Raw genomic sequence first — 20,903 nt, 5'->3', positions numbered from 1 at the left:
TTGCTGTGGATTTTTATTTTACTATCATTTATTATCAAAGAGAAAATATTATTTTATTTCAATTAAAATTTAAATTCATATTTTCAGGGGTTTGATTTTTAGGATATGCAGGCCTATGAACACAAGAAAAATTCCTTTACATCATGGTTTTTACATTATGTTTACATTAAAGTTTAGTGTAACTGCTTGAATTATTTCATATGAATGTTAAATTGTTTGAGAAACAATTTGCCTGAATTGTAAAATTCCTCTTGAAATTATTTTCACATTATTCTTAGAAATCTTTTGGCCATTTGAACAAGAAATGTATTCTCTTTGGAATGTTATACTTGCTTCCACTTCCTGGAACAATATAAAGATCATTAAGATTTCAAATAAAGTTGATCCATGAGGCATTGAGAGCAATTCAATCTTGTTCTTTTAAAAAACATTACTCATATTGCCAATCACTTAATCTTGCCATATTATTTGTAGTGGCTGTTAAATTCTGAAAAACAAAATAATCAAACAAAATCAAAAGGAAAACTATGCTATGGAACTTTGACAGGGAATGTACTGAACGAAGGTAAGAAAAACTAGAGCTTTGACAGGGTATGTAAAGGTAAGGAAAATTGAGATCGTCAGGATATAATATCTAGCAATCTTCAACCACAATGCAAATTTCCATTTATTTAAGAGTGTGATTTCAGTCATCAGTGAATTACATATTTAATAAACATAACTTAATATTTTGTGTTGTGTCAACCCATATAGTTCATGTTTCGAGTGGTATTATGAATGACAGTTCATTAAAATTCTAAATATCATTGCTTAGAGCTACTGCATGGCAATTTAATCACATGTGAAAGTGAAATTGTATTTAAGGAAGAGTTAAAATAATGTGTTAAATTGTGTTCTTATATTTTCCGATATTAATTTTGCATACAATTATTGTACTTGCTTTTCATAAATATTCTGTTTTTGTTTTAGAGAAAAAGATGCTGTAGTATTTTTTTTCTTTCTTTCTTACCACATCTAGTATGACATTGAAGAGAAGTCTTAATAGTGGACATTTATGTCTTATTTCAAACTTTAGTAGAAAAGCATTTTAAAAACTAACTTATTTTGATTTGTTGAATAGTAAAATAATTGTACAATTAATTAAAGATAATAAAATATAACAAAATCTGTGTGTGTGTATGTGTGTGTGTGTGATCCCAGTTAATGTTTTCATTGTTTCTAGGTGTAGGTCTGGTAGTTGGTTCTATTGTTTAAAGTCCCAATGGTTTTGAATTGTCAAATGATATTAATGCTCGAAGGGATTCTAAGAATTTTTCTTGTTTACTTTTTTCTATTTATTTTCCTATTTAGAGATGAACTTATTGTTTACATAAAATGTTTAATTTAAGATATTCATTAGGTGTTTAAGATATTTTTAATATATAAAATTTAATTTAAAGGGCTGGGAATATGGCCTAGTGGCAAGAGCATTTGGCTCATATACATGAAGCCCTGGGTGGGATTCCTCAGCACCACATATATAGAAAAGGCCAGAAGACAAGCTGAGGCTCAAGTGGCAGAGTGCTAGCCTTGAGCAAAAATAAGCCAGGGACAGTGCTCAGTCCCTGAGTCCAAGCACCAGGATTAGAAAAAAAAAATTAAAATGGCCACAAAATCTTTCTGCATCCTTCATCTTTCAGAATACTCAACTTCACTTTACTTAATGCAAGATACAATATTTTTGGAAATTTACTTTTGAGACATGAATATTTAAAATTACATATTTCTCAATATTTTATATTTTACACATTGATTTTGAATAAATATTCTTTTTATGAAAAAATTATCATTTATTGTATATGTATAACGTTTAAAGCCATCAGTAGTATTTACACATGTTCACAAACACAAATGTCTCCTAGTCAGTCTCATCCCCTCTAACATTCTTCATTGCTTTCCATTTTCTAAGTAAATTTCAACAAATTTCATTGCAAACAAAATATTTTGACCATACTCATCCTTATTCATTTCTCTTCATTAGTACTCTGCTCCCTTTCATTGACTCTTACTAGAAGTATATTTTTTTGTTTTCTCTCCCTCCTGTTCCAGACAGTTAATCATCTGGCCCATTCTCTCCATATGGACAAAGATTTGAAAGCTGGCTGCCTTGTACAAGTCTTTTGGCCAAAAGCAAAATGTGCCCTTCTGAGAGATGACCTGGTTTTAGTTGACAGGTAAGTTTATGTTGGGATCTGAACAAATACCATTCTTATATGAAACCACAATTTATTTCATTTCAGTCATTTGAAATGATGGATAGTTTTTTAGAGTATCTCACTGAATATTACAAATTACTTATAGAAAATAAAGGTTTTTTTTGAATCTGACACATTTGGTTACAAATTTCATTTAGGTGCTCTTGATATTTCTAAAAGCTCTTTCTCCACTGTTCTATCAATTACAGTGTTAGAATTTTTATTGTAATCTATCATTATACTTATGGGAATTGTTATCCTGTGGTGAGATTAAAATTATCTATGGAGAGAAGATGATGAATGGGTACAAAAAGACATTTGAATAGGAGGAATAATGTCCAATGTCCTAAAGCTCATTAGAATAACTGTGGATGACAATTGGCTGAATATTTAATAATTGCAAACAAAGATGATTTGGAATATTGTTCAACACAAGGAAATAATCAATATCTGAAATTATTTGTTTTCCATATATCCTAATATAATCATTGCATAATTGTATACTTACAGCTCCCAAATAACTACAATTACTATGGAATAATAATAAATGAAAATATAAAATACACAAATATGTAAGGCAAGTTTGTTTATTATTTGTTCTAACTTTCTGTATATTATATTATTTCCTCTCTGATGATAATTGAACTTTAAACATAATGAAAAATATTTTGCTTCTCTATGGAATTTTTAAATGATTTTTATTGCTTTTGTATAGAGTTTGCCAAATATAATAAAAACAGTAAACTGTGTACTGTCCACAAATAACACTAGAACATTTTAGAAATATGTGTTTATAACATTATATTTCCAGTTCTTCTCTTTTGGTTGATTTTTACAGTTAGTTACATTTTAAAACATTATAGTAACCTTAACTTAATTACATTTTTATTTATTTCCCAAATTCTTAATTTCTTTGTACAATCCAAATTAAAGAATTTCATTTAATATTTATGATAAAGTATCTTTGCTGCAATGGATTTATTAAATTTCAATATATTTGTCCTAATTTTAAAAACACATTTGATCTTACTTAATCACCTATCTTTTTTTTTTTTTTTTTTTTTTTTTTTGGCCAGTCCTGGGCCTTGGACTCAGGGCCTGAGCACTGTCCCTGGCTTCTTTTTTGCTCAAGGCTAGCACTCTGCAACTTGAGTCACAGCGCCACTTCTGGCCATTTTCTGTGTATGTGGTGCTGGGGAATCGAACCCAGGGCTTCAAGTATACGAGGCAAGCGCTCTTGCCACTAGGCCATATCCCCAGCCCCTGTGGAATTTCTTGTGTGTTTCTCCAATATTTCTCCTGATAAAGAAGCAAATGATTGTTAAAAAAAAATACAGGTAAATGAAAAGATGAAGGGGAAAGAATGTAGCCATAATATTCAATATATATTCTTTAAAACTAGGAAATTTGAGGGAAGGGGTTGAGTTGGGCAGGGATGAAGAAGAAGGTTAAAAGGGATAACATCAAGAAGCATTGTTCTTATAAATTGATTTATTGAATTGCAATCTTTTTGAAACAACTACTTAAAGATAATAAAATATAATTATAAAAATGTACTCTTTTTTGGCCTCCTCAAACATAGAGGGCTACACTGAAACATCTCTAAATCAGATCCAACTAAAATTACTTCAGTTTTGTTAGGTTAAATTATTTCAACACATAGTGTTATGTGGTGATTAAGTTTGCCTTATTATATTTGTTAAAACTACTAAAAGGTAAAATTCAATGTAAATAAACATTCTTTAGCATTTTGGAGAAGGCTGCCAGGAATAGTGTCTTTACCTTTTAGAATATGGCATGTATTAGATGAATGTCTTAGAGTGAAAAAAGAATTGGGAATAGACTTTTGCTTCAAATATTATTTCTTTCTTTGAAGATTCATGTATGCTGTTTCCTCATAAAACTAAGGCCAATTCTCAAAATATGACAGTCAAACATTTATAAGCAAAGATAAACCTTTCTCTGGATAATTGAAATGTTATTTATTTAATTTACTAGGATGACATTAAGCAGAATGTGCATTATCAGTTTTATAGTAAGGTAAAACATTCTTTATCCTCATAAGCCTGTATGATTTTGACAATTGTAACAGAGTGACACTATATTTCTAAGACAATTTTGCCCCAAGCAAGGCTTAACATCTTTCTTAGTACTTTTGAACACCCAAGACTTATCTCCAGAGGACATTATGTACTGCTGTTGCTATGCATAAAAGACATTTGACATAAAATGCAGACCATCTCAATGAACAAATTTGTGCCTAATCAAAAAGAAAGATCATCAAATTTTGAGAAAAAAATGGAACAGCACAGAGGAGACATAATCTTAGGGGAAATATTTATACCTGTGGAAGAGGTTAACTTAATCAGTATGGGACTTTACTATATTATATTTAATTCTATACTGCAATAACTTTACTGGTTCATAGGTCACTAATTTACTATCTAGTTTGCTAAATGGTAGTTCCCATAATCTTCCCTTCCATCAACCTTCCTACACAGTGTCCTATATGTTGATGTTTCTGACTTTTAAAGCAATAGGATATCTAAATAGATTTTCCTAACAACTCAACTAATTAGCATTTGCATTTAGGTTCTCTGGAATTTTTCATGATATTTGTAAATGAACTTTGTAAGTTACAGTTTTTAGGATATTAATCCATTTAAAGATGGTTCTATAAAGGCACAGATATGCTTTCAATTCACAATTATTATTTGTCATTTCTCAATCTATGTTCTATACACCCTTATGTCTTCGACATTTCATTTTTTCTAAATAAAATAATCACTGAAATTGGCAATATTTCTTCTAATCATTAAAATCTTTACTTTTGCCTCTCTTCTCCTGGCATTTGTGCCGTCACAAATAAGTGTCTGAAGGTCTAGTTTTTGTCTTTTTCTTTTTGGCCAGTCCTGGGTCCTTTACTCAGCTTCCGAGCAGTGGTGCTTGAACTCAGGGCCTGAGCACTGTTCCTTGCTTTGTTTGGATCAAGGCTAGTGCTCTACCACTTCAGCCAAAGCCCCACTTCTGGTGTTTTCGATACATGTTGTACTGAGGAATCCAACCCAGGGCTTCATGTATGCTAGGCAAGCACTCTACCACTAGGCCATATTCCTAGCTCTGAAGGTCTAGTTTTCAATTGCTTCTTTTTGTTTTATTCTATGCTCACTATAATCAGGCTGTTGTAAACTACTTTATGAAAGCCACTGAATTAAAGTTACTAATGCCCTACATGATGCTAAATAAAATGATGTGCTGAAGTCTATTACCCATTAATCCTGCCTGTACTCCCTCCTAGTTTCTCAAGGGATTCAGGAACTTGAGATAAAATGATTCTGATTCAAAGACAGCCTGGGAAGAAAATCAAATCCACAAGGCACTTATCTCCAATAAATTTCCAAAAACAAATGTGAAGCTGTGGCTCAAGTGGAAGAGCTCTAGCCTTCTACAAAGAAACTCAGGGACTGTACCCCTACTGCACCAAGTTCAAGCTCCAGGACTTTCTCTCTGTCCCTCCCTCCCTCCCTCCCTCCCTCGCTCCCTCCCTCCCTCCCTCCCACCTTCCCTTCCTCCCCACCCGTCTGCCTGTCTCTCTCTGTCTCTCTCTCTCTTTCACACACACACACACACACACACACACACACACACACACTCGGATGCATTCTGCATATCTGATTTGGAGACATCACTAACAGCAGTGTTGAGTGTAAATCAATTTGTTTTAATCACACACTGTTAAAAATAATTGCAGATTCATATGCAGCATGAAGCAATAATGAAGAGATACCCCATGAAATATTCAGTTATATTCTTCCAGTGGTAATATTTAATAATTGCATTGTATGATACCATGATCATTGTATCGATATTCATACAATTGAGATAAATCATATTTTTATGGCCAAAATGCTAATTTGTGCAATTCTCTACAACATTATTAACTCTGGACAGTCATAAATTTATCCTTATTTCTCTAACCTTCCTGTTTCAAAAACTACAAAATGAGACAAAATATTTTTCTACAGATTATTGAAAAGTTTTGGTATGACCTTTTTCACTTAGAACATTTTACCAGATGCTTAAGTAAAATATTCATTATATGGGGTCAAGATTTTTCCAGAGCAGTATTCTATTTTATGATTTACAATATCTTGTTCTACCTTTCATTTTTTAGAGACATCTAGAGGGTTCTTGTTTTTCCAAAATTAGTTACTCTGGTAGGCAGAGATAGCTCATTGTGTTTTTATTTAATTTCGCTACATCTTATATAAGATATTCTTTTATATATTTATATTCCTCCCTTACATCTTGCTTCATTAAAGGTCAACTCCTTTGTAGCCTATTTTCTAATGAAATAATTACAATTACACAGTTGATTTTGACAGCTTATATATCATATATATATTAGATTAAATGTTCTTTTCCATAAGTGCCCATGTAGTATTTTGACCATATTCACCTCTATTTCTGTATTCACTATTTTTATATACCTTTCTCCCCCCTCTGAGTACCCACACCTGAGAAAAGTCCTATTATATGCTGCTGTCATTGATTTAAACAATATTATTAGAATTCAAAAATGTTATTAAATATTTTTTTAGAATTTTCTTTGTTGACATCAATTTTTAGGTATAGATCATTTTTTTCTTCACATCTGTATGTATTTTCTCTCTTTTTTGACACTATTTTGAAAGAAAAAGAGTTGAATGTATTAGTCTTGGCCCTAATGTTAGGATTTTAAATACATTCATTTTTTGGCAGTACATATAATGCTGTATTTAAATTACATAGATTTTTACTAAGTTGAGAAGATTTCCAACAATTTTAATTTTTGAGTTTTTATTACAAGTAGATACTATAATTTTTTAGATGCTTCATTTGTATAAATTAATTACTGAAGTGAGTAGGAGGCTTATATAGGTGCCTACCTTGCTAGTCTGAGGCCTTTAATTTAAATTCTAGTATCACCAAAAAAATACTACGAGGTAACCTTCCCTATTCCTATGGTATCACACTAAATGACCTACAAATACTGAAATAGCTTTACATTACTGGAATAAAAGTTATCAAATTATGTTCTACAAAAACAATATGGCTTATATATTGGTGAAATATATCTATCTACATCTATCTGTATCTCTTTCTCTATCATCTATATACCTATTCTACATGTCTGTCTATCTATTTATCTATCTATCTATCTATCTATCTATCTATCTATCTATCTATCTATCTACCTACCTATCTAGCTATCTATCTATCTAGTTATCTATCTATCTATCCATCTATCTATCTGATCTATTTGCTATTCCTGGAGCTTGAACTCCTAACCTAGGTACTGTCCTTGTGATTCATTGTTCAAGGATAGGACTCTACCATTTGAGCCACAGTGGTACTTCCATTTTTTGGGGAATAGTTTATTGAAAATAAGGATCTCACAGATTTTCTGCTGGGGCTGGCTTTGAGCTTTGAAATTAAGATCTCAACCTCCAGAACAGCTTCAATTACAGGCGTGAGCAACCAAGGCCTCTCTATATTTTCATTTTTTTTTTTTTTTTTGGCCAGTCCTGGGGCTTGGACTCAGGGCCTGAGCACTGTCCCTGGCTTCCTTTTGCTCAAGGCTAGCACTCTGTCACATGAGCCACAGCACCACTTCTGGCCCTTTTCTGTATATGTGGTGCTGGGGAATCGAACCCAGGGCCTCATGTATATGAGGCAGGCACTCTTGCCACTAGGCCATATCCCCAGCCCTATTTTCATATTTTTGATAAGGATGTTTGCATCTGTATTCATAAGATATTTTAATTATTTATATTATTTATGATTTATGAAATTTTATTATTTATTATACTTAATTTAATTACCTTAACATATTTTTGCACTGATTTCTGTGTCTGGATGATACTAATATTAATTTGAATGTATTTATTATACTTTATGAAATAAATATGTACATGGATGCTTATGTTTTAAATGATTTAGTATCATTATCTAATGAAGCCATCAGAGCATAGACATTTTATGGAAGATTTAAATCAATAAATAAATTTTAATAGTTACTGGACTACATAAATTATGTATTTTTCATTGTACATCTGCTGGTGATGTTTCTTCTTAGCTATTAGAAGCTTGAATAGGATTTTTGTTGTTATTGTGTAATTTTGTTTTCATTGTGTTTAAGATTTATATAAAATTTTAAATATGTTTGTGTTTTACCAAAATTTGATCATAGTGTAGAGCATAATTTTTCACCTCTATTCATTTTTGTCATCTCCTCAATGATTCCATGAAATAAAAGGAAACACATTTTTTGTAAAGATTTCACAGGTTACTAAGGTTGTTTATTGTTTACTTAATCTCTGTGTGCACATTGTATAAGTTTATTTTTTTCGTTGATGTTAGTAATTCAAGTCTCACTTTTGCACATTGTACTGTTAAGCTTATGCATGAAATTATTTTATTTGTTTTGCTTTCCATTATCATATTTTCAGCTTTAAAAATTACCAATTTCTCATTTTAAACTTCTATTTTTTTCTATGAGTTTTTGGAACTTTTAATTATGATTTTTTTCTTGTAATTGCTCTATTATTTCTCCCATTGTCTTTTCTTTAGGAAAGATTCTGTTGTTGTTCAGTTTATCTGTTGGTTTGTGGACTCTTTTTGAGATATGTATATATGCTTTGCACTGCTGAATTTATAATCATTTGAATCGTGGCAGAACAAACTTTGAAAAAGAAAGATAATTACTAATATCTGCTTTTACATTAACAATAAATGACTAAGGTTAATTTATGCAATTTAAATATCAGACACCACAGATTTTTTTAATGAAGGATGTAAAAAATGGTCTGTAAATGGAATATAAGGATAAGAAGTCGTGAACAAGGGACAGGGACTTGAAATTTGTTTGGCCTTACTGATGAACTCATTTGCCATAATGTGGATAAAGTAGAGAGAAAAAGAGAGCTCACTGTCACTCAAGCTAGACAGAAGAGTAGGAAATGGGAGGAAAACTGACATATATCAATCATTTGCCAGTCTCTAAAATCCAAGCACAACATTCAACTAGATTCAAATTCAGGAGAATCTGATAGCTAGCAGTTACTATAAATTATATACTTTCGTGACATCGCACCTGTCATGAGTAAAATAATTAGTTACAAAGAACCAAATTACAGGAAAATTGTTTTGATGTATGCATTGTCTTCAGTATCAGTCATTAAATATACTCTCCTCTGTTCAGATAAACACTGGTGTGGAAAAGAAAGGGAAAAAAGTCTAAATTCAATCGGAAAAACATATTTGCTTAAAGAATATGCAAACACAGTTTGATTTCTATTGCCCATACTCTTCTTTAAAATATGGCCTCTAGGGGCTGGGAGCATGGCCTAGTGGCAAGAGTGCTTGTCTCCTATGTGAAGCCCTGGGTTCCATTCCCAATCACCACATATATAGAAAATGGCCAGAAGTGGCGCTGTGGCTCAAGTGGCAGAGTGCTAGCCTTGAGCAAAAAGAAGGCAGGGAAAGTGCTCAGGCCCTGAGTCCAAGGCCCAGGACTGGCAAAAAATTTAATAAGTAAATAAATAAATAAATAAGTAAGTAAATAAATAAATAAAATATGGCCTCTAGTTTTTGGTATCACAAATGACCAGACAATTTTTCATTGAAAATCACAGCAAGAACAAGGAAAAAAACATCTAGAACTTCCAGCTATCCATTCTTTCTGCCAGTGTAACCTGTCGACATTTGGCAAAGTGGAAAATATTGCAGAAGGAGGTGCTTGAGTCTCTCACTCTCTATACTACCCTCATAGGTGTTATGATTTATGATCTTGAATATGTTAAAGAAAAAAAGGAAATTTTTACCCTCTGTGTGTACTGGAACTAATGATGGGCTTTTTGCCTTTAATAGTCTCAGATAAATATAACCTACAAAGCACGGGAATCGTGTTAAATGATGATGTCTATCTCCACTGAATTTAAAATGGACCATCAAAAATTAGCTTATTTTCCTATTATCTATTTTATAGGGCATAAAAGAAAATTCAGTGAGCTGAAATAACACACAAAGAAATATATGTGCTTTTCTGGTTTACTTATCTGTTTATACTCAGTGTGCAAGTATGGAAAGCAGATTTTTCTTTCTTTCTTTTCTTACATTCAAGTGCTGTGAAATTTGAGGTCAATTGCAGAAAGTTGTAAACTTCCACATGTATTATGATAGTAGGAATAAAAAGTCACCTAGGAGATAGAAAATGTGTCTTACTATAGACATCAGGAATTTATTTGTTTATAGCTAATGTCCCCAGGGGATGGAGCTTCTGTCTCTTTCTCCCTAATATAGATCAAGGTTCAGTTATCTTGTTGTCTTCAGGGAGCAAATGGTAAGGAAAAAAGAAACAGGTTTTATTTATTTATTTTCTTTTTTCAAGCTTGATTCTGTCCTTCACCTTCTGTATTCTTGGAAGTTTTTCTCTAATTTAATCTATTTTATGGTACCTTTGTGCCCTAGATGAGTCTTCTACTGCTCTATTTATCTTCTATGTGGAGGATCATTTTAAAGCCTGTTTAATAGTGACTAAATATAGTGGAGGGCATGTATCAAGACATGTTAAACAGAGTTATTTTAGTGTAGAGGATAAAAATATTCTTATACAGTAGATATGTTGTAGAAAAATGATATGTATGTAAGCCTTTGAATATTATTCATTGCATGACTTCTTTTAAAACTTGACACTGTCTGCAGAATATATTGTGTTCAATGCCAGCATTTCAAAGATTATTAAAATAGATTCTCCTTAAAGATGATAAAAATGGGTGATGAGGAGACATTTAAATGAGAAAATTATAAGAAATACAGTTTGATAAGCACTTCAATCGACATACCACTTGGTGTTATTAACTCTTTAAAATAGACATAAAAATCTCAAAAAGCTAGAAGATAGGAAAATAACGTGGGTTTCTTAAGTGCTTCACAAAACTGAAGTTTAAAAAAACAGCAAGAAAGTTGGGCTGGGAATATGGCCTAGTGGTAAAGTGCTTGCCTAGCACGCATGAAGCCCTGGGTTCAATTCCCCAGTACCACATCTCTAGAAAAAGCCAGAAGTGTAACTGTGGCTTAAGAGCTAGAGTGCTGCTAGCCTTGAGCAATAGAAGCCAAAGACAGTGCTTAGGCTCTGAATTCAAACCCCAGGACTAGCACAAAACGAACAAACAAACAAACCAGCAAGAAAGCTTAAGAGCATGCTCTGCTGGAGCCATGCCTATTTTTTATCCAAAATATTTGAAAAATATACCACAATATTGAATCTTTGAAAATCAGTATACATAGGAAAAATTATTCTTGGTATATTCTAGAATTAGACATGCTAAGTAAATATATTAGTCAGATATCTGAAATGATTTAAGAATTGAGAGTTTTATCTCTGTAAGTTTTTTGGGATGGAAATATTTCAGTGTCACATTTGCATATTACTTTGACACAATAATAAAGGACTAGCAATAAAGCCTCTTCTAATAACAATCTTCATTAAATTTGTGGTGGCAGGAAAATCAGGACATGTAAAATGTAAAAAGGAAATTCTGTAAAATATATGGCACCGTGATTAGATAAGGAAATACCATCAAACACAGTGTTTACCTTGGGAGAATCGGTGATGAGTTACCATTGTTAAAATAGGCTCTTAAGACCTAGGTTTTTAAAAAAGAAAGTTATGAGCTTTCATTGGCTTTTGAGTACACATATAGGACAAAGTGGCTAAATATGTTAAGGAACTGAAATGAATATAAAAATTCAAAAGAAAGGATGTACAGAAATTGATGACATAAGAACCAAAGAACATAGGTTTCCCTCATTTGTAATAATTAGCATATGTCTAGGACAGTACTAGCAGAGAATCACAGTAGCTCAATAGCTATTTCCATGCAACCATATAAAATGATAGTAATTGAAATTACCACCAAGGTAGGGAAACAAGAGCTTTTGTTGTTGGTGTTGGTTGTGGTGTTTTTATTGTACTGTGTGAAGTTAGTTACTATTTTCTCTCAAATTTTTCCCTTTGGTTTATCCCCTATTGTCACTCTTTTGATTTTGATACCCTGTGTATATACATTGTATATATGCTTATGTGATTTGGGAAAGGGAAGGAGAATAACAAAATGGTAAGATAAAGGACAAAGGGCTAACCAATGCAACAGTGATACCCTGAAGACACTATGTTGGAAATGAAATTAACAATTTGGGGGAAGGGAGTGAGGAGGGAGAGAAAGTTGGAAAAAATGAGAGGGAATAACAATGTTTGAAAAGAAATGTACTCATTAACTTACTTATGTAATTGTAATCCCTCTGTATAATAGTTTTACAATAAAATTAAATAAAAAATAAAATAACAGCAACAACAAGAAAGTAACCAATGGGTTCAAATGAGAAGTGACTTATTGAAATCTTAACTGTCACTAAAATTATATATATTACCAGAAAATAAATATACAGAAAACAAATGTACAGTGAGAGAGATGCGAGATATATATGTTTATGTTATACATACATATCAAATGTATATGGACTACATTCATCCAGTATTCACATATATTAAAAATGGACAAAGTTTATAATATTCCAAGAACAAATGAGTAAAACATCATTTTCTAAAGGTAAAGTAATTAATATGATTTAAATCCCTGTTTGAATACTGGAATATTTTCCAGTCTCTAATATTAATTTCTAAGATCCGACCTCTTTGAAGGGTCATTGACATTTTAAAAAATGAAAACATCTCTTGGGTAACTCCAAATAAGACACATATTCTATCCCTTGCCACAACTGTGTCATTGAGTAGGAATTCAGATTTACTATCTGAATTACAATATTGTAATACTTTGTCTCCAAAGAGAAAACATCTTACAAATTCATTTTCATAATTCTAGTTTTAATGAAAGTAATCCAATTAAAGGGGAAAAATCCTAAAAACTATGTAACAATAGAAAATCATTCCTGAGGTTAATAATCAATATTTTTAAAATGCACAGTATAACATATCCAGGGCAGGTATATATAACATACACAATCAGACCTTACATAGCAAAACCAAGAGAGAACAGCTTATAATACTTTGAATAGGGAGATTTTAACATAATTTTTATTATGGTAGGGGATTGAAAACATCTAGTTGTTAAGAAGTAACAAAACACTGAATATATGGCAAGCATGGAGATGGCACATAACCAAAGGGCCTGAGATATGGACATTAATCATTCCTGGAAATAATAAATTGATGGTAAGTTTTCTGTAGCCCAAGAAAATATACATACTAAATCTGCAAAAGCTTTTTCATGAAAATTTATTGAAAATTATTTGTATAACAAAACTCTAGTGATTACTATGGCAAGCAGATAGAGTAGAGATTCCTGGTTTGATGGAAAAATTAGGCATTCAAATTTTGGTGATGATGATGTGAGCATGTAAATTTTCAAAATCATAACAATTTATGAAGAAGCATGCACTTTATTAATTGTAAACTAAGTGTAATTTAAAAGCTTCTTAAGTAAACGATGCATCTTGTCGCTTCAATGAACTTTATGTTTTATCCAGATATTACTTTAATATTAAGTTGAATTCAAGAGATATGTTTTTTCTTTGTTAGCACTGTCTCCAAATCATCATATTTAAAGTACTATAATTCTTTGTTGTTTGGATGTTAATGGTCCACTATTAAAAATAACATAAATCTTTCTAGTACATTGTATATGGTGGGTATAGATGCATCAGACATAGTTACAAGACAATCTTTGTAAGTGATAAGTATTATGTTAACTAGTTTACTGGTAAATAGATTCAAAATTATATTATTGTGGTCTTACTGTGATTTGAACAAGTGAATTTATTCCAGAAATTAAACATTTTATATTTGAAAATCATTCAATATACTAGTCAAATTAATATTTATCGATATTACAATAGAAAAGGCACATCATCAATAAATGTTGATACCACCTTCAGTAACTCTTTCAAGATTGGACTAGTCACACCCATAGAAACACAGCTGTTACTGAAGTAATTAATACGTTTCTAATGAAATAGCAATTATCTGTTACCTTTGGCTAAAATAAGGAAAGCGGTTAAAAATGCCTTAAACTCTACCGAATGCCATTATTTAAAAATATATGGCATCTTGAATAATTGATTTGGCTGATTAAATACTAAACTTTCTTCTATTTTCTAACTCTTCGTCAAAGGTCAACTTTGTTGTCAGACTCGCTCATTTCATGATTAAAAATACTTGCAGCAGTTTTGGAATCATCAACAAATATATACACATTGAAAGTAGCTGCTGTCTCCTCAACTGTGAGAACATAACTATTCAGAATTTCCTCATAGGTTATTCAATTATCCTCATTTAAATCATTTACAGGAAGGAAAATAAAAACAATGGTTTGCTTAGAAAAATCTGAGCTTTTCTGTGCAGCTTAAAGAGGAGACAATAAATGCAGTTGCATTTCTATTAGCAAAAGTCAAGTTTCACCAGAAAGACAGGGTAGATGTCACAGTATGAAGTAAATAGTAAATTGGGGTATAAAACATGAGTTTAAGTACATACACACAGATTATTTATTAGTATCATGGAAATATAAACATATAAAGTTTAATATTCATCAAAGAATACTTAATGGATGTAAAACAGTTTCAATACATGATCAGCTCACATTATTTTCAGATGAGAAAACAATAAATAAAACAATCAAAATTAACAAAGAATCCAAATTTATCTAGAAAAATTACCCAAGCTTAAAAATATTTTTATCTATATATCTTTCTTGAAAATAAAATTAAGGATAAATGCATTTCATTTCTAATCATGAATTTGTGCATTTGATATTTTACACAACAAATCAGTTGTAAAACATTTTGCTTCAGTGATGTTTTTTGACTATATACCTAAAAGTAAAAATGAAAATAATTTGAGGTAATATTAATACTAGAAACAAATGCATGAACATGAAAAGTTAATCCAAAGCATTTTACATTAAAGGAGTGGTTGTATTTTATCTGGGAAACCAACGGAGGGAGAGAGAAGGAAGAGAGGGGAAAGGAGAGGAAGAGTGAGAGTGAGAGGATGTCAGAGACACAGAGATAGCGACTGAGATAGAATATTATATTTAAAAATCTAACATGAGGGGCTGGGAATGTGGCTTACAGGTAGAGTGCTTGCCTAGCATGCACAGAGCCCTGGGTTTGATTCTTCAGCACCACATATACAGAAAAAGCCAGAAGTGGTGATGTGGCTCAAGTGGTAGAGTGCTAGCCTTGAGCAAAAGGAAGCTAGGGACAGTTCAAGCTCCAGGAATGGCAAAAATAAATAAACAAAACTTAACAAAATATAACTGTACGGTTCATTCCTGGGAGGGCTTCATGCATATGCCCCCCACCATTTTAAGTCTGCACCTAGTACCTGCATTACCTAAGTAACTGGCACACCTGGAGGCAATTACCTCCTCCTTCTCTTAGCTCACATCCAATCCACGTGGCCATACCTCCGGCCTTTCCCTATTCAACCCAGCCCAATACAGTCCCCTGTCTTTCCCTTTCTCTCTTACTCTCTCTTGCTCTTTTCTCTTTTTTCCCTTCTTTCTTCCCCTCTGTCTCCCCATGCCTCCATCGTATGTTGGCTGGTAGTTTGCTTCCCCCACCCCCACCCCAGTAATTTTTTTTTCTGCCTGAACTATGTGGTGGGTTTTCTTTCTGGCGAACCTTACACTAACAGGAAAGGGAATAGACCATTAACAATCTTTTTTTTTTTTTTTTTTTTTTTTTTTTTTGCCAGTCCTGGGCCTTGAACTCAGGGCCTGAGCACTGTCCATGGCTTCTTTTTGCTCAATGCTAGCACTCTACCACTTGAGCCACAGTGCCAATTCTGGCTGTTTTCTATAGATGGTGCTGGGGAATCGAACCCAGGGCTTCATGTATACAAGGCAAGCACCTTTGCCACTAGGCCATATTCCCAGCCCCATTAATAATCTTATTAATTGCATAAGTATAACAAATAATAAAGAAGAAACCTACAATTACTTAGATGTAATAAATGAATAATTTGAAAACACTAAACTGCAATCCTTAGATTCTACTTATACATTTGGTTTCTAATTGCCTCCATTTTAGACTTAGGGGATAAACACCACAGATGTAATTGATTCTAGTTCTATAAACTAACTTTCAAAGTGACATTTAACGTTTGAATGTGATGTGTTTATGGTGTCATCAATAGAGAAGTATGTATTTAAAGCCTATCTACTTCACTACAGTAAATCACAAGTGAGACAAATTCGTTTTGTTTTTCAATAAGTTAAGGCAGTGTCCTTCAAAGCTCACAAAGTATGATAACAAGCAATCTTTTATCTCATGAATGTTTAACCTTTTAAAAATATTCCAAGAATCAGACTTAAAACAGATTATGTTAGTAGTAAATAGTTCCAAGTATTCAGGAGAAATCAAAATCTGGGAAGAAGTGTACAAGTAAGTGGGGAAAACAACTTTTAATGGATTGAATAAACTCTTCTTTTTATGGGCTGATATGATTAAATAATGCTTACCTGAAGAGCTTTCCTTTTGAAAATGAGAAATTAAATTGACTTGAACTTTAATTGTATCTAAAAATTCCCCTTTTCATGTAATATGATATTCTCCTGGATGTATCTCATTATATTAACAATTCTAGGATTTACAGGAAATCTAGGAGAAAGTGAGTTTCAGAGTTCTGACAACTGAATTCACTACTACTCATGTGCTTTAAAAAATCCCTTTTCATTTCCAGTAAGTCCAGACACTTTTTCTGAAACAATGAGAAAATAAATGCTGAAAATATTCCTAGTATCTCAATTTGCTCCTTTGATTTTAGTTTTATTAATTAATATTTTTGAGGCAAGGTCCTTCTAAATAGATGAAGCTCTTGTCGAATGCATGGTCCTCCTGCTTCATGATGAGAGGTGTGGGTCATCGTACTCAACCAGCATGGTCCAGGATAGCTTTTGCTTACATTTCATAGACAGATTATTATAAACAATCAAGCATAATCACAGAGGTGTTTGAGAAATACATAGCCAAATTTTGTTATATCCTAAGCTGTTATTTTGTTATTAAGAAAAGTGTGTCATATATATGTAGGGGACTAGATATGTTTTTAAGCAAGTAAGTTTGCTACTATTAATTCACAATGTATACATTCTCTTTACATACCTGTCTTCATTTATAGTTGTGGAAATATTTTTGGTTTAGTGTCAAAATAGACTAGTACTTCATTAATGATTCAATGGAACCTAGAATCAATGAAAAACTTGAGGTTTTAAATGATAAAAATGTGTTCCCACTCTCATTTTCAAAGTATATATGATGTGAATTTATTATTACACTCTAACATTTTCTCTTGAAAAAGGAGATGGCAAAATTTTAGTCTTCTTGAAAAAAAACCATGAATCAAAATAAATTTAATAATAATTGTAGTAGTAGTAATGGTAGTAAAATATTAACCTTAGTGATAACAATGTTAATAATTTAATGTGTACTCCCTGACAATATTCTTGGTACTCTACCTAGTTAACTTAATTAGCATTATTATTGAATCAATTATTTAGGCACTTTTGTTTTCCTTATTTTACATGTTAAGAAAAAATGATACTAGATACCTTCTTCAGATGTTTCAATATGTACAATCAGTTTGTATCTAACATAGTTGAATTTAATGTTGGGTTAAATTTAATTTACTGATGAATTCGTTTTCCACAAATTCAAGTGAATTCACTTTGGTTTATACTGCTTTGTTACATGTATCATATATACTCAATATAAGACTTACCCTATAAACTGAGTCACAAATTAGTCATATCTTGGGTTAAAGTAGATGCACATTTTTATGTTCATTTTCTAAGCCAGTTGAGATGTAATTTTCAAATTCAGGCAAAATGATTTCTGTTTGTATTATAATGTTATGAGTGCATTAATAACACGAGTACCTTCTAGGATAGCAATATAAACTTGTTATAAAATGCACACTTTATAGACCTGTAATTTAAGATGTTGACATGAAAATCAAGACATTTCAAGATATTTTCAGATTTCAGGAATGGAATTTAATAAAACTGCTCACAATAAAATCACATTAGAGGACTCTTTTAAGGTACTTATAGTTCAATTGAACGCTAAACTCTGGGATCTAGAAAAGTAGCTAACTCAAGGAATTTGCCATTAATATTTTCCCCATACTTGTAGACATGTATCCCATTGAAATTAATTAGATTATGATGTGGTCTTAGTATATTCTAAGTCTAGTAATCACTATACAATTTGAAAAATTTTAGTTGAAGTACTTCATAACTCATTGTACCCAATAATGATTAATTTAACAGTTCATTTGTGTTAAGACATTTGTACTGCTGTAATAAGATATCTGTAATTCAAAACTTTATATAAAACAGGAATTCATATATCAAATATCTGGAGGCTTGCAAGTCAATGATCAAATCATGGAAATACCTATGGCCTGGTAAGAATCTACCTCCACACTAGGATTACAGTTTAGTGGTAGAATGCTTGCCTAGCCTGTACAAAGCCCTGGGTTTGATTCCTCAGCACTACCTAAACAGAAAAGGCTGGAAGTAGTGGTGTGGCTCAAAAGGTAGGTTCACCTTGAGCAAAAAGAAGCCAGGGACAGTGAGTCCAAGCCTCATAACTGGGAAGAAAAAACAAACAAACAAAAAAAAAAAACAAGAGAAAAAACAAAACAAACAAACAAAAGAGCAGTTAAAAACTGAAAGAGGTCTTATTGATGATAAGCTTCTTGAAGGTAGAAAACATAGTAGTTATATCAGAAAGCATCTTAGCATATTTAACAAGATACAAATGGGAGGGAAAACAACATTTCAAAGAGGAAGGGAAGCCAGGGACGGGTGGGGAGGGAGGCGGGTGGGAGGGGGAAGGGCGGGGAGCCGGGGAGATTAAGTTTGTGTGTGTGTGTGTCCCAGTGTCCGTGTGTCATTTTAAGGTGGCTTGGGAGCGGCCCGGAGGAGCCGGCGGCGGCCTAGGAGCGAGGGACCGAGCCGGGAGCCATGCGGCGCTGAAGCGGGGGGCGGCGGGGGTGGGGGGGGGGAGGCCGCCAGCCGCCGCCACCGCCGTTAGGTGGGGTGGGAGGGACGGGAGCCGCCGTCGCCGCCTCTCGGGTGGGCGCCCTTCGCAGCATACACCGGTGGTGCAGAGGGTCTACACCCTGCAGGACCTGCTGTATCAGAGCGACTGTCATTCCCTGCACTGCAATCTCAATGAACATAACCTCATCAATGACTTTACCAACAGGCAGATGAGGCAGGAGGCTTTCCTGGTGAATGCAGCCCGCGGTGGCCTGGTGGATGAGAAAGCCTTAGCCCAGGCCATCAAGGAGGGCAGGATATGAGGCGTGGCCCTGGACGTGACGAATCGGAGCCCTTTAGCTTTGCCCAGGGTCCGCTCAAAGACGCGCCAAATCTCACCTGTACCCCACACACGGCCTGGTACAGTGAGCAGGACTCACTAGAGATGAGGGAAGCAGCCCCCACGGATATCCGCCTAGCCATCATCACAGGTCGCATCCCAGAAAACTTAAGAAACTGTCAACAAGGAATTTTTTGTCACATCAGCTCCTTGGTCAGTAATAGACCAGCAAGCAATTCATCCCGAGCTCAATAGTGCCACATAAAGGTATCCGCCGGGCATCGTGGGTGTGGTCCCAAGAGGACTCCCCGCAGCCATAGAAGGGATCATCCCCGGAGGCATCCCGGTGACTCACAACCTCCCCACGGTGGCCCACCCCTCCCAGACGCCCTCTCCCAACCAGCCCACAAAACACGGGACAATCGAGAGCACCCCAATGAGCAATAGCAGACAATGCCAAAGAAACCACTCATAAACTTGGGACCAAGAGACAGTGGCAAACGGAAGAATTGACAGAAGGAGCTTGACAGTCTTTCTAGCTGAACTCTGGACGTATGCCTCATCGATGCTGCAGTTTTAAAGCTACAGAAGCTAGAAAACAAAATGTCGTCCGCTCCGGAAGCGCTGAAAGACGAGGATGGGACTTATTAACGACCAACTTCTGTTATTGTGTGTTAAGTTTTTCATCTGTGCATACAATCACAAAGAATAAATAGAGCTTTTTCCTTTATCAGTCCCCTGGGCATAGCAGGTCCTGAGCAACTTGCTCTAGAATGTTGCATCGAGAGTTCAAAACATGAAAATAAAAGTATTGAGAGGAACACACACGCACACACACACACACACAGGCACACACACACACACACACACACACACACACACACACACACACATCCGGACTCTAGCCCCTCGGTTTCCAGGGGTTCTCTTACCTCTTTTTGGTAATAGGAAGATTGAGTTACTAGGGAATGGGGGAAATTGCCTGTGTAGGACATCGGCTTGCACAGGATGAAGCCAGTACAGGTTGGTACACGGATGTGTCTCCCATCTGAACTGCATAGTGAGCGTGATCAGGCAAGCTGGTTGTAAGTTCATTAATACCCTCTGATAATGAAAAAAGAGAGAGAGAGAAAAAGAAAAGAATATTAAGTTTCACAAGCTGTTTGTACTCAAATATATTTTCTCAGTTTCAGATCCTCAGCTATTTTATTGAGTGGG

At 33.7% G+C, this 20,903-nt stretch overlaps 1 pseudogene; it reads left to right on the top strand.

Moving 5' to 3' along the window:
- Positions 1 to 2,118: 2,118 nt before the first annotated feature.
- On the top strand, positions 2,119 to 20,132 carry LOC125359888 (annotated as a pseudogene).
- The last annotated feature ends 771 nt before the right edge of the window (positions 20,133 to 20,903 follow it).

Source organism: Perognathus longimembris, chromosome 11, assembly GCF_023159225.1.
Source record: "Perognathus longimembris pacificus isolate PPM17 chromosome 11, ASM2315922v1, whole genome shotgun sequence".
NCBI classification, from domain to species: Eukaryota; Metazoa; Chordata; class Mammalia; order Rodentia; family Heteromyidae; genus Perognathus; species Perognathus longimembris.
Note: the sequence above shows the minus strand (reverse complement) of the source record. Positions and strands in the feature narration are given on the sequence as shown.